The sequence below is a fragment of the Nuphar pumila genome, chromosome 6 (assembly GCF_984573655.1).
Source record: "Nuphar pumila chromosome 6, dmNupPumi1.hap1.1, whole genome shotgun sequence".
NCBI lineage: Eukaryota > Viridiplantae > Streptophyta > Magnoliopsida > Nymphaeales > Nymphaeaceae > Nuphar > Nuphar pumila.
Window position 1 is genome coordinate 76,791,151 of NC_143254.1, and position 10,060 is coordinate 76,801,210.

The following is a 10,060-nucleotide window of genomic DNA, read 5'->3' on the forward strand; positions in this document are numbered from 1 at the left end:
TGATGAACCTACCGACAAACCCTAAAAGATATTTGATTTCAGCTATCATCTAAAGACCTTTGAGCCAATATCATATATAATCCCTGAGAAAAAGAAGGATCGGAGCATCTCCGAGATGAAGGAGTTTGTGACGTACCCTTCCCTGAAAAAGAGAGAAAAGTCAGGACATCTCCAAAATAAAGGATGATGTAAAAAGCCTGAAAAAGCTCAAAGACTCAAAAAGAGTGCAAAAAGATCATCATGGGAAAACACCCAGATATCAAACTGCCAAAATTGCCAGAAGTTATCTTTTCTTATGCGAAATTCTTTTATCAATGTCTTTTCACTACTTGTTTTTATGAAATTAAGAATATTTCTTCTTTTCTCATATCAAGGAAATGAATAACGTCCTTAAAGGAAATCATCAGCGCTAGAGTTTTGAATTTGACTCTTAAAAACCAAGGAGTTAACCTCGTTGGAGGAAATACTCTAGGTAAAAGAGAGAATATCTTTACACACATGTGCACATTTTCAAGCGTTGAAGTCAACTATAAATTTATCTTATTGGCAAAATTTTCTAGATATTCTAAGATTGAAATAAATATTCAATATCCATTTTGATGCAACCTAGCGTTGTTTATATCTTCCAGAAGAGTTACCCCATTCAGTTGAAGTATCTCTCCTGTCCCATCACGGTTTCAAGAAATCCATATGGTTGCTCCCACTCAGGTTAAGGGTCAAAACCTGTACTCCCTGCGAGAGGTCATTAAATTCAAAAGCTGATTTAGTCTCAGCAATGAGACGTCCAAGTTCATCCCTTTTTCAAAGCTTTAGGGAACCCCATTTCCTTCCTCCTTTCGCAAACCCCTTTCGGATTTGTTCGTCCAAACTCCGAAGGTCCCATCATGGTCTCTTCGCTCGAGGATTCTGTATGGTCATCCCCTTCAGGTTAAGGGTTAAACCTGAACCTCGTACCTCGAGGTATCTTCCTTTTTCAGGTTTGGGTTAAACCTGAGTCTCGTTTCAAACGAGGTATTTCCTTCCAGTCCCATCATGATTCCTCCCATCGAGGAATTCATGCTTTGTATATTCATCCAGGACAGGATCCTATTTGAGCTCCATCTCACAAGGCCTTCTCTCATAAATGTCCCATCAAAGTCCTCATATATTCCTTTCCCCATTCAGGTTATTTTGATATATCTTCGTCCCATCCAGGTTAAGGGCCAAACCTGAGTCATTTCAAAAGATTGATCTTGTCTCGCCCTTGAGACTTGATCAAAATTCTTATCTTTTATCATTTCGAGACCTTCACCCAAAGTCCCATCACGATTAACTTATCTCTATTATTCAGTCATATCATTTTCGAGGATTTCATCTTCCCAAAACCATTCGGAATAAGGTATTAAGCCTGAAAATCCATGTCTTTCAAATTCTTCCACACCCAGTTCAGATCCGCTGACTGGGGCATTTTCAAAATTTGGAGTGTTATCTTTGCCGCTAAGCTCGGCTTTCAACCGGCTTAGTAGCAAAGAGGGGCATCTGTGAACACCCTAAATTTTTCAAAATCTTTTAAATATTCCCTTCTTGCCCCTAAATTCATTTTTCAGCAAATGAGTCATTTTAAAAATCTAAATTCCAGTTCTTTTCTCAAGCTTTACTGAAATTAAATTCATTTTATATGTTTAAATTAATTTTGGATCCAGATCCATTGTCCAGATCCAAAATTGAGTCTCATTGTCCAATTTTTAAGAAAATACCAAAAATAGTTTTCAAGTAGCTCAGACAGTCCATTCGACATCCGTATGGATCCATCACATTGTATTTCTCGATTCGAGTGTCAAAACTCGAACATTTTCTCAAAACCTGGGTCCAAACCCCTTTTTCTGAAGAAATTTTCCCCAAGATGGCCTAAAATTCTCGAGAAAACATTTTTTTTTAAATATTTCTTAGAAAAATACAAAAATTTAGTGTTTAAACTTTGTTTTCATAAAATCTTAGTTTTTCTATTACAAAAATACAAAAAAATGGAAAATGCAAAATAAGAAAAGAAACAAAGAATTAGTTTTTGAAAAACCTCTTTTTGAAAACCATCATTTTTGCAAAAACAACCTTTTCTTTTTAAAAACACTTTTGTTAAAAATCGAGTCCCTCTTTGTAAAATCTTAAAAATAAAAGAGGGGCCCATTGTAAAACCTCTTCTTAGGGTTTTCAAATAAGGAAGATAACACCTCACGCCCCTCTCTTTCACTCAGTCGCACTCCTCCATGGCTCCTCTCCTCAACCCTCTCCATTCTAATCGCCCAGCCGCCCGATCACTTTCCCGAGCCACCCATCTGCAACAACCTTCATCCAGCCACCCATCACCAACCGAAATCTCCATTCTCGGTCCTTCTTCTCATCCCTACATAAACAAACATAGCCCTTCCTTCTTCGGCACCGCGTATCACCCCACCATTATCTCTCTTTTCTTCTTCCCCATCGCATCCTTACCTCACCATTAGATGATTCCTTTCGGATCTCTTTCTTCTTCTTTCATTTTCTCGTTTCTTCCCTTTTATCTATCGACCTCTTTCCTCCGGTGCACCTCTCTGGTCTTTCCTGAAGCTGTTGAAGAGAGCTATCCTCCTTTTTGCAGACTCCCTGCAGCAATCAGTTCCTCCTTCGATCAGCGAATCTGGTAAGCATTCATCTCTTATGTTTTATTTTCCTTTCAGTTTTTTTTTTCTTTTCCTGATCTTGATCCCATTTACGCACCAATGGTGGTGTCGAAATTGCTTATGCAATCTCGACCCACCCCTGTGCAACATTAAATGGAACGTTCATGTTCCCACAGTTTCTTTCTAATCTTATTTTATTTTATTTTTATATATACATAACTTTCGATTTCCATTGCTGAACTTATATACTCATTCTAGCTTTAGATTTATATTCTAGGCTTCATCTCATATATCACGCTGAGCCTGGTAGATTAGTATTAGTGTCACTGCATCCCTATCGGTGTCATTGTGTCTCGGATTGACTCATTCATCAACGCCGTTGCTGGCTGGACATCCATTCCCATCGTGTAAGAAAGTCATTTATGTTGGTTCTCCACCATCTGATGTTCAGAGTATAAGTGATAAATCAGAAATGTCTGGCTCGCGTTACGTAGCAGCCACCTAGGGGTAACTCAAGAGAATGATCGAAACCATATCCAGGCTAATAGATACTGTATTGGCTTCCCATGTTTATCGATTTCATGTAACATTATGCCCTCGGCTTCCTGAGATCAAGAGTCAATTCGATCTGGGGCTGTGGGGCATCAATAGTATTGGATTGCAGGAGGCCAATTCCATTTTTCATTCAGGGAATTCTGCAGCAACAATGCCTAGCTCATGGATTTCATTCTTGAATCATTGTGAGGATATCATAAGGCACGGTACAAAGTCCAGTGCATGGCCTTTCTGCAGGAAATTTCTTCATTAACCTTGTGTTTCTGAATGTTCTTTGTTTCCCTAATAGGTTTCCGATTAGTGTAAGTGGATTTTTCAAGGTCAGGTCCTTGATTTACCATTTACCTACCACTTCAAAAATCAAGACTGGAGTGGTGGCAAGGTCCAGAGCTGGTCCTATTTACTGGACTTGCTGAAAAGATGTTCTGTTTTCAACTCGCTAGTTTTATACAGATAGCCCATATGATGTAACCCAATCACCTCTGTGTCTATTTCATTGTCTGAAACTGGGATCATGCTCCTGAAAATTGACGTGTTTATATGATGTTATTAGGAGCTAATCGTTTGGAGAGCTGTAAATTTAAGCTTGAACCATTCACCCTGCTATAGTATGATATCTCTTGTTAGATAATATACAGTTTCCTTTTTTTTTTACTGTTTCTTATGGGCCTAAAATCCACATCAATGTGAATCCAAGTTTATCTACTGCAAGCATGAATGTCCTGATATCACCGATCTTTCACCATATAATTTTGATAAACTAACAGGTTTAAATATGATTGAAGGTAATATTGAATTAATTAGCAGGCCTTCAGAGGATCGGCCTGAACAAAGCCACATGGTAAGCATAGTATCCACCATTGATAATTTGAAGGTGGGGTCTCTTCACCAACAGGTAATAAATATGTGATAGTGGGTCCTTTGCTTCCTTTTTAATTTTTTTTTATATATTGCATCATAGGTAACCAATATTGATTCATCGAATCATTCATCTATTACATCTGATCCATGATAGTGTTTTATAACTTTGCCATTTAATGCATTACTGCCATTAGCATACAGGTAATATAGTCTTATCAGTGGCATTACATGTTCAAGATTCGTTGGTTATGGCATTAATGCCTTCCCGATTCAGGTCAGTTCACTTGTATACAACCATTGGGTAGTTGTATGTTTAAATGCACATTTTTTTTTCTCTTTTCTCTCTTCTTTCCTGTTGTATGTCTATTTCTACCATGATTCATTTATATATAACTATGATTCAGCTGAAGATTGCCATAAGTTTGCTTTAATGGCCTTTAGCAGGTAATTATGCACATGCACACAAATGCCTCCTCTCTGTCAAATATTAATTAAATAGTCCTATAAGTGACCCTGAGGCATCATTGACACATTCAGCAGGTCATAAACAGAGTAAAGTTGAAGCCCAAAGATAGCAAATCAACTTGCTAAAATCAGACGTCAGAACCTGCTTGTGTATATATACAAAGGAAGTTTCATTAAAAATTCACAGCATGTATCTTTATTGTAATATGTACTTTACCTTCTGTATAAACTCTGCTTTCCTTCATTTGATAAACCTCACTAAATGACGCTGCCACTGTTTACAGCAAGTTCTTGTTTGCCCTTTACCTGTAGTAGCTTACAGCCCCTTGTGGCACCCTCTCCATTAGCACCATTTGGAAACAGCAGCCTGCCAATATTGTCAGGAATATGCACCTTGAATTTTTCTGCTGCTGAGAGTATGTTAGGGATGACTGCAGTTGATTGTTGGGGATCATTTACACCCTTTCTTGCCAATGTTATCTGTTGTCCTCAGTTGCAAGTCACTCTTACAGTTCTTATAGGGGAATCTAGCAAAACATGGTTTACTTGCTTTAGACATGAATCATGCAAATTACTGCCTGTCAGATGTTCAGAAGATCTTGACAAACCAGGGTGCAAATGAAAACCTTCAACACATATGTTACATACAACCTTCCAATCTTACTCAAAGTTCTTGTCCAATTAAAGATGTAAATGAGTTTGAGACCACTGCAGATGTGTCTAAACTTTTGGCTGCATGTGGGAAGGTTGATGCAGTAAAGGAGTGTTTGCAGCCAGGTGTGTCAAAGTGTTGTATCTGAGTCTGCAAAAAGAATTGTCTTGATGGATTCTTCTCTTTCGACTCCCATGGGGGAGTCCAAATGTTCCTGAGTGTTAAATATGTATATGTAAATGGATCTCGGGTCCAACTTGTGACCCGAGATCCACCTCGGGATTCACGCCAGGCGCTACTTGGTGGTGGCATACTGTAATTTACTTATATTTCATGTCTTGTATTGTACCACTTGTACAACATATAAATATCAATGGAAAGGGGAGAAGACCCTATTGCCGCCCAACATTTTCTCTCTCTTCCCTCTTACCTCTCTCTCTATCTCTTGCTACGATAGTAAGGTGACTCCCACATCTGATTTCTAACATGGTATCAGAGCCAAGGGCGTGGTAATCACGATCATCTGGAAGGCCCCTAAGGACCTTGACGTGCGTTTTTGGGCGTTCTCAAGGAAAGTGTTCTTTCTATCTTTTCTCTGTTGTTTCTCCGTTGAATCCCTATATTTCGACGTCGTTTCTTCATTTCCTCATATCGTGCATCTTTTCCTTCTTACATATTCTGTTATCCCCAATTTTATCAACCCTAATTTCTGTTTTCAATTTTATCAACCCTAATTTCTGTTTTTCCCAAATTTGGGAACCCTAATTTCCAAAAAGTGCCTCTTTTCTCAAACTTCTTGTGATTTCTCATCTATTTCTTGCAATATAGTTGATAAATCGTACATTCTGCACGATTAACTGAAAAATCGTGATTTCCAAAACTCAAAATTTTCTGTCCGTACACTGTCCGTACGGTTCTGTCCGTACAACCGTACGGTTCTGTCCGTACAACCTATGAATTTCTGTCGTGCTGTTTGATTCATCCTTGATCTTCTTCCTTATGGATTCTAAAATCAGCCCCGGATTTCTTTCTCAACTTGTTTCTCACAAATTAACTCATGATAACTACTTACTTTGGAAACGCCAAATTCTGCCGTTTATCCGAAGTCATGGTCTTTCCGGGCATCTGGATGGGGGATCACCCGCCCCACCTATGACTATTACGCAAGAGGTAACTGGTAATGATGGGAAGGTGAGTTGCATTGCTATTCCAAATCTTGCGTATGATGTTTGGTTTCAGAAGGACCAATCTGTGGTTGCCTATTTGACTGCCACGTTATCTGATCGTATATTACAAACTATCTCTGACCATTTTACTGCTGTAGAACTTTGGAGCCATCTTGCTCACTCTTATTCACAGGTTTCTGAATCACGTGCACTTCAACTGAAATGGCAGTTCCAATCTATGCGAAAGGGAACTAAGACCATTACTGAATTTCTAGGGGATATCAAAATTATCATTGATCAGTTGGCCGCTATTGGATATCCTGTTTCTGACAGAGATGTTGTTCAGCAGGTATTGGGAAGCCTTGGGCCCCAATATCGTATGTTTTGCACTGCATTACAGGTTGCCTCTACACTTCCATGCTTTGAGGATTTACAGGCCAAACTCCTACAGTATGAAGTTAGTTTGACTCAAGATCAACTTATTGATGATCCTCACCCTGTCATGTTTACATCTGGGTCTACCTCATTTCATCCACCTGCTGCTCATATGGGCCGTGGAGGACTCCTTCCTACTCCTATTACTCCACCTGCCACTAGAGGTACCCGTGTCCCTACTTGCTTCCATTGCAACAAGCGTGGCCATGTGAAAGCAGATTGTTGGCACAACCCACAGAATCGCAACAAGGCAGGGAGGCCAGGACCAAGAGCTGGACAGATGAATGTTAGACAGTTTCAGGGGCAGCCGCAGGGAAACTTTCGAGCACATCAGGGTACTAATCAGGGACAGAGTGTAGGGTTGCCACATGATGTGCAACAAATTCTGATGACTGCATTTAACAACATGAATTTGCGTCAGAATGATGATGGAGTTTGGTATATTGATTCTGGAGCAGCCACACATGTTACTTCTGATGCAGGTAAACTTTCCAACATGGTTCCTTATATTGGCACTGGCACTATTGTCACGGGAGATGGTTCCCACCACCCTATTTCTCATACTGGAAATGCATCTCTCTCTTTGTCACAATCTACACTACCATTGAAAAATGTCTTACTCACTCCTGCCATTGAGAAAAACATTTTATCTGTTTCTAAATTGGTTGATGAAACAAATTCATCCATGGAATTTACTCCATCTTTTGTTTGTCTTAAGGACCTTCGAACCAAGAAGATGCTCGCTAAGGGTGAACGACGCGGAAACATGTACGTCTTCGAAGCAGCCCCGGGAACTTTGAAGACGTCATCTACCGTGACTCCATCTTTTCCTGCTTATTTGAGTCAGTCTTCTTCTGTTATGCAATGTAATAAGCCAGTTTCTTGGCATCGTCGGTTAGGTCATTGTAGTCAAGGGTTCCTTGACAAATTGTCTTCTCAGGGTTTTATTCCCAAAGTCAAATTAGATCATAAGTGTCCTAGTTGTAATGTCTGCAAGAGTCATGTACTTCCCTTTCAAAGTATCAATAAAAGAGCTTCCAAGCCATTTGAAATTATTCACTCTGATGTTTGGGGCCCAGCTCCTGTTTCATCTCTATCTGGCTCTCGTTATTATGTGTTATTTCTTGACTCTTTCACTCGTTACACTTGGATTTACTTTATGAAATCTAAATCTGAAGTGTTCAAACTTTTCAAACAATTCCATGCTCTTGTTCAGAACCTTTTCAATTCAAATATCACTTATTTCCAGTGTGATGGTGGTGGAGAATACATATCTCATGATTTTAGTGAATATTTAAAGGACCATGGCATCACACGTAACTCCTCTTGTCCTTACACTCCACAACAGAATGGAGTAGCAGAACGTAAGCATCGGCATATTGTTGAAACCGCGTTAAGTATGATGCACAATATTGATATTTCTTTCTCTCTTTGGACTAAGGCCTTTCACACTGCAGTGCATATCATTAACAGGTTGCCTATGGAATTATTAGGAGATCAGTCTCCTTATTATTTGCTTCACGGTTCTCATCCTTCTTATGATGATTTGCATGCCTTCGGATGCATTTTTTATGTCCATGTGGATCATTCTTTACGTAACAAGTTTCAGGACAGAGCAGTTCAGTGCAGATTTCTGGGATATGCCAATGGGTATAAAGGATATAGATGTTATGATCCTATTTTGGGTAAGATTAAGGTGTCTAGAAATGTTGTTTTTGATGATGACCATTTCAGCACTTGTGATACTTCTCAGGTATATGAGCAAACTACTTATGATCCATGGCTTTGTGATACTTTGCTATATGACTCTATCAGAGATCCTGTTGTTGATGAACCAATTCAGTTTGAAGCAGACAACTCCATCATCCAGGATGCACCTTCACGGTTTTCAGGTTTGGTTTATGCCCGTCGAGGAGCCCCTCCAACTCCATCTCACGAGGCTCCCCCTCTTCGACGATCCACACGTGAAAGGCATCCTATCCATCATTGGGTTAGTTACAACAATTTTTCTCTTGACTTTCAGTTGTTTCTAACCAATGTGGCCAAAGAGAAAGAGCCGTCTACTTTCCATCAGGCAGCCCATTCTCGAGCTTGGGTTGAAGCTATGAACGAAGAAATGGCAGCACTTCATGAATGTCATACATGGGATATTGTTCCTCGACCTGTTGATAGAAATGTTGTTGGTTCCAAATGGGTTTACAAGATCAAGCGTAAACCAGATGGTAGCATTGAAAGATATAAAGCTCGCCTTGTTGTACGCGGATTCACACAACAATATGGGCAAGATTATGAGGAAACTTTTAGCCCTGTTATCAAAATTGGCACCATTCGTGTGATCCTCACTTTGGCACTTCAGCATGGTTGGTCTCTTAGCCAGTTGGATGTCAAGAATGCGTTCCTACATGGGGACTTGAAGGAAGAGGTGTATATGGAGCAACCTCCTGGATATAGTGAACATGATGCGGCTACATGGGTTTGTAAATTGAGAAGGTCTCTTTATGGTTTAAAGCAGGCATCTCGGTCTTGGTTTGAGAGTTTCTCCATGGAAATTCAGCAGCATGGCTTTTCTAAGAGTGTACTTGATCATTCTTTATTTATGTATAAGAATGATCATGTTACTACTTGGGTTCTTATATATGTTGATGACATCATTATCACTGGGAGTGATGATGCACATATTGCCTTGGTCAAGTCCTTACTCATGGCCAAATTTAAGATGAAGGACTTAGGCCCATTGCGATACTTCTTGGGAGTTGAAGTCGATAGGCAAGATGATCGACTCACTCTAAGTCAACACAAGTATACTCTTGACATTCTTCACACCACTGGTATGATTAATTGTAAACCTCTCAGCACCCCATCTGTCTTAAATCATAAGTTTAGTGCAAAAGAAGGCCAATTATATCATGATCCCACTTTATATCGCCGCATTGTTGGTATGTTGCAATATCTTACATTTACAAGACCTGACATTGCTTATGCTGTAAATCAAGCATCTCAGTTTATGCATGCTCCCACTGATTGTCATATGGAATGTATTAAGCGTATTCTTAGATATCTGAAAGGGACTATTGGAGATGGATTGCTCTATCACAAAGATGAAAGCTTCACTACAGGACACCGTTTACTTACATATTGTGATGCAGATTGGGGTGGGGACCCTGATGAGCGTAGGTCGGTTTCAGGATATTGTGTTTTCATTGGCCCAAATATTGTCACTTGGAGTAGTAAGAAACAAAAGGCCATTGCTAAGTCCAGCAATGAGGCAGAGTACAGGGCAATGGCAGCAG

General features: G+C 39.7%; 1 pseudogene; it reads left to right on the forward strand.

The window, feature by feature from the left end:
• The first annotated feature begins 4,779 nt into the window (after window positions 1-4,779).
• LOC149834938 (putative GPI-anchored protein At1g61900 pseudogene) lies at window positions 4,780-5,387 on the forward strand (annotated as a pseudogene).
• Window positions 5,388-10,060: the final 4,673 nt, after the last annotated feature.